The sequence below is a fragment of the Peromyscus maniculatus genome, chromosome 5 (assembly GCF_049852395.1).
Source record: "Peromyscus maniculatus bairdii isolate BWxNUB_F1_BW_parent chromosome 5, HU_Pman_BW_mat_3.1, whole genome shotgun sequence".
Lineage (NCBI taxonomy): Eukaryota > Metazoa > Chordata > Mammalia > Rodentia > Cricetidae > Peromyscus > Peromyscus maniculatus.
The window spans coordinates 209490-215489 of NC_134856.1; positions in this window are offsets into that span (position 1 = coordinate 209490).

The window sequence follows — 6000 nt, forward strand, 5'->3', positions numbered from 1 at the left end:
TATAGAAAACCCACAAACTCATGGAAACTGAATAATACCCACCTGAAACATCAATGGGTCAAGGAAGAAATAAAGACAGAAATTAAAGAGTTCCTAGAATTCAATGAAAATGAAAGTACAACATACCCAAACTTATGGGACACTATGAAAGCAGTGCTAAGAGGAAAATTCATAGCTTTAAATGCACACATAAAGAAGACGGAGCAATCCCATACCAATGAATTAACAGCACAACTGAAAGCTCTAGAACAAAAAGAAACAAACTCACCCAGGAGAAATAGACGCCAGGAAATAAGAGAACAATACAAAAAATCAATGAAACAAAGAGTTGGTTCTTTGAAAAAATCAACAAGATAGACAAACCACTAGCCAAATTAACCAAAAGGCAAAGAGAGAGAACCCAAATTCACAAAATCAGAAATGAAAAGGGAGCCATAACAACAGACAATGAGGAAATCCAGAGAATCATCAGATCATACTTCAAAAACCTGTACTCCACAAAAATGGAAAACCAGGAAGAAATGGACAATTTTCTGGATAAATACCAAATACCAAAATTAAATCAAGACCAGATAAACCATTTAAATAGACCAATAACCCCTAAAGAAATAGAAACAGTCATCAAAAGTCTCCCAACTAAAAAAAGCCCAGGACCAGATGGTTTCAGTGCAGAATTCTACCAGACTTTCAAAGAAGAACTAATACCAATCCTCTTCAAAGTGTTCCACACAATAGAAACAGAAGGAACACTACCAAACTCTTTTTATGAGGCTACAATTACCCTGATACCCAAACCACACAAAGATGCAACCAAGAAAGAGAACTACAGACCAATCTCCCTCATGAACATTGATGCAAAAATACTCAACAAAATATTGGCAAACCGAATCCAAGAATATATCAAAACAATCATCCATCACGACCAAGTAGGATTCATCCCAGGGATGCAAGGATGGTTCAACATACGGAAATCAGTCAATGTAATACACCATATAAACAAACTGAAAGAAAAAAACCACATGATCATCTCCCTAGATGCTGAAAAAGCCTTTGACAAAATCCAACACCCCTTCATGATAAAGGTCTTAGAAAGAATAGGAATACAAGGAACATTTCTAAACATAATAAAAGCAATTTATAGCAAGCCAACAGCAAACATCAAATTAAATGGAGAGAAATTCAAAGCGATACCACTAAATTCAGGAACAAGACAAGGCTGTCCACTCTCCCCATATTTATTCAATATAGTACTAGAAGTTCTAGCTAGAGCAATAAGACAACAAAAGGAGATCAAAGGGATACAAATTGGCAAGGAAGAAGTCAAACTTTCACTATTTGCAGATGATATGATAGTATACATAAGTGACCCCAAAAACTCTACCAGGGAACTCCTACAGCTGAAAAACTCCTTCAGTAAAGTGGCAGGATACAAGATCAACTCAAAAAAATCAGTAGCCCTCCTATACACAAATGATAAAAGGGCTGAGAAAGAAGTCAGAGAAACATCACCCTTTACAATAGCCACAAATAATATAAAATACCTTGGGATAACACTAACTAAACAAGTGAAAGACCTTTTTGATAAGAACTTTAAATCTCTAAAGAAAGAAATTGAAGAAGATATCAGAAAATGGAAGGATCTCCCATGCTCATGGATAGGTAGGATTAACATAGTAAAAATGGCAATCTTACCAAAAGCAATCTACAGATTCAATGCAATCCCCATCAAAATCCCAACACAATTCTTCACAGACTTGGAAAGAAAAATACTCAACTTTATATGGAAAAACAAAAGACCCAGGATAGCTAAAAGAATCCTATACGATAAAGCAACCCTTGGAGGCATCACCATCCCTGACCTCAAACTCTACTATAGAGCTATAGTAATAAAAACAGCTTGGTACTGGTATAAAAACCGACATACGGACCAATGGAATCGAATTGAAGACCCTGACATTAATCCATGCACATATGAACACCTGGTTTTTGACAAAGGAGCCAAAACTATACAATGGAACAAAGAAAGTATCTTCAACAAATGGTGCTGGCATAACTGGATGTCAATATGTAAAAGATTACAAATAGATCCATATATGTCACCATGCACAAAACTCAAGTCCAAGTGGATCAAAGACCTAAACATAAATCCAGTTACACTAAACTTAATAGAAAAGATAGGAAGCACTCTTGAACGCATTGGCACTGGAGACCATTTCCTAAATAAAACACCGACAGCACAGACCCTGAGCACAACCATTAATAAATGGGACCTCTCAAAACTGAGAAGCTTTTGCAGGGCAAAAGACATAGTCAATAAGACAAAAAGACAGCCAACAGATTGGGAAAAGATCTTCACCAACCCCACATCTGACAGAGGATTGATCTCCACAATATATAAAGAACTCAAGAAACTAGACATCAAAGCACTGAACAGTCCAATTAAAAAATGGGCTAAAGAGCTAAACAGAGAATTCACAAAACAAGAACTACAAATGGCTGAAAGACATTTAAAGAAATGTTCAACATCCTTAATCATCAGAGAAATGCAAATCAAAACGACTCTGAGATACCACCTTACAACTGTTAGAATGGCTAAGATCAAAAACACCAATGACAACCAATGTTGGAGAGGATGTGGAGCAAAGAGAACACTCCTCCACTGTTGGTGGGAATGTAAACTTGTACAACCATTGTGGAAATCAGTATGGCGGTTTCTCAGAAAATTAGGAATCGAACTACCTCAAGACCCAGCCATCCCACTCTTGGGCATATACCCAAAGAATGCTGATACATACCATAAAGATACATGCTCAGCTATGTTCATAGCAGCACTATTTGTAATAGCCAGAACCTGGAAACAACCTAGATGCCCATCAACGGAAGAATGGATGAAAAAAATGTGGTACATATACACAATGGAGTACTACTTAGCTGAGAAAAACAATGAAAGCATGAAATTTGCAGGCAAATGGATGGAACTAGAAAAAATCATCCTGAGTGAGGTAACCCAAACCCAGAAAGACAGTTATGGTATGTACTCACTCATTGGTGGATTGTAGATATAAAATGAACAATCAGACCACAACCCATAGAACCATAGAGGCTATATATATAGCATGGAGATCCCTAGGATGACTGTGGCATATAATAAATTTCAGTTTTACTCAATTATTGAAAAAAATACCCAAATGAATGGAAACACATGAACTATGAACCAAAGGCTGAGGGGCTCCCAGCTGGATCAGGCCCTCTGAAATGGTGAGACAGTTGATTGGCTTGATCAGTTTGGGAGGCATCTAGGCAGTGGGACCAAGTCCTGTGCTCATTCCATGAGTTGGCTGTTTGAAACCAGGAACTTATGCAGGGACACTTGGCTTAGTCTGGGAGGAAGGGACTGGACCTCCCTGGACTGAGTCTACCAAGTTGATCACAGTCCTCGGGGGAGGACTTGTCCTGGAGGAGGTGGGAATGGAGGGTGGGCTGGGGGTAAGGGGAGGGCGTGGGAGGGGGGAGAATAGGGGAACCCATGGCTGATATGTAGAACTAAATGGTATTGTAAAATAAAAAATATATATCACAAAATAAAAAAAAGATGTAAAAATTTAAAGGCTTAAAAAAATACAGGTCTCATGTCTAGATAAAGTGAGTGACATCTAGGTACAGAAGAAAAAATGAGTTGCTGGTAATCTATTGACTTGACATAACCATTCAGCTGGGAAGGCCATGAGCACTGTTTTGCCATGGGCTTTTCCACAACTAGTGCTCCAGCTTGGAACTTCCTCCCCTCTTTAACATTTATGATTCCAGGTAACTTTATATCAAGGTACCTTGTCACCAAATACATATCAGAAAAACTCCAGGTGAGGGGCCACTAAGTTACACGTCATCCCCACCTCCAGGTTCCCACAACCCTGTCTACTTCTATGAGTTCCAACATCAGTTCAGCTTCTTCAAGAGTCTCAGGCCACCCCATGTGAAGGCTGAGCATGGTGATGAGATTCCTTTTGTTTTTGGGTCCTTCGTCTTTGGCATGAAACGTGAGTCTCTCTTATTCTCCTTGACTTGACTGAGGTCTCAGATGATACCTCAGGGACTCCTGAGCTCTTAGTCTGTTTGAGGAAAACTAGGTTCTGGGAGATGATAGAATCAAATGTGTACCATATCATAGCCTAAAAAATTAGACCAAGATTAGAATCTGGACCTGTCCCAGTGTAGCCTGTGATGGAGATGACAGCACACTGGGGCATGAATTCAATTAGAGGCATGTGTGGATGTTGGGTATTGTATAGTGAAGAAGGGAGGTAACAAAGCTGATAGTTACAGTTCTGACAGCACCTGGGACTGTGAGTGTGAGGCATGGTTTGGCAGTTGTGTGAGGTGTCATGGACTTCAACATTTATTTTTCTCATGACTCCAGTTGACCTCACTGAGGAGGAGGATCTATTGAACAGGAGGATGATGAAGTACTGGGCCAACTTTGCAAGATATGGGTGAGAACACACCTCTCTCTCAACCTTCCCTAATGGGTTATAGCGATATGTGAGTCCCTGTAGATCTCCCTTTAGGGTAGTTGTTTCTTTAGCATTCACGGATCTTCCATCATATAATAATTTCTTCTCTACCGATAGCACATTTATATATACACTTTGTAGTTGTCAGTTACTGGTCATCTATAGTGACCTTGCTCGTGAGTCATAGTGTACAGTTCTTTAGATTTTGCCTCTTAGATATAGACATAAAACAGGTCAAGTAGTCTTACCACACATGAAGCAGAAACTAGTGGATGACACTTGCATCCCTATATCAGGATACTTATCCCATCAGCCCCATTAAATACCTGCCTAAGTATACCACTGCCATGACCCAAATCAGGGGGTCAGACTTTGGATCAGAATGACCTCACCCTTCCCCACTGGCTGGCATATCCATAGGAACCCCAACAGTGAGGGTCTGCCCTATTGGCCCATGTTAGACCATGATGAACAGTACCTGCAGCTGAACATCAAGCCTGCGGTGGGCCGAGCATTGAAGGACAGAAGACTACAGTTCTGGACCAAGACCCTGCCCCAGAAGATCCAGGAGCTAAAGAGATCTCAGAACATGCACAAAGAGCTCTAGTGCCCTGTGTGAGGAATGGTGTGTGGGCTTGGCTGCTGATGGATATTGGGCTGGAATCTCTGGCTGGGCCCCAGTTCTCTCTCTCCAGTCCCTGCCCTCTCAGAGAACCACCAGAGGGGCTCAGTCCCAAATTCTCCACAGTGGCAGCTGCTTTTCTGCCTGGAGCTGCTAGCTGCTCAGAGCCCAGCCTATCATGATAGGCCCAGCTTGTGGAGGACAAGTCATCTCCCTGTCCCATGCCTGCAGAGTATTTGGGTCTCCTCCTCAGAGCAGCCATGTAATTCCTCTTGCCCCCTTCCCTGCCTCACCTCTAGGTGCTGGAAGGTCACCCAGGAGTGGTCTGCCTAATAAACCTGGTCTTTTACTTTTAATCTGGTTTGATTTGGCTTTTGTGTCAGTAGAGAAACCAATTATATTGAGGATCTGGGTTGATTCTAACATTCACATAACCTTGTATGTTGCACTTGTATGTTCTTCAACATTCATGGCAAATCCTCTTCATGTGACTCTTTATCCTACTGGGTCATTTTTTGTAGTATCCCTTCAGTTAATGCTCCCATAACAACGTGGATTTTGTGAGCCACCCAAAACCTGCTCATCTCCTTCCACACTCCACTGGTACTAAGCCCCTTCCATCCTTCTTCCCTACATTTTTCATTCTCACTGTCATATTCTCTAAGACCAAAACCCTCTTTAAATAAAGCAGAAGTTTGAAGAACATTGATATGGGTTCTTCAAATACCCATATCATATGGGTAAGGTATGTCAAAACCACATGCCCTCTCTCATCAGGGTCACACTTTTGGAGACCATGAATTCAAGGTTAAGATACCAACCTGTTTACTATATTGTGATGACTAGCTCTCTGACTCAAAAATGATA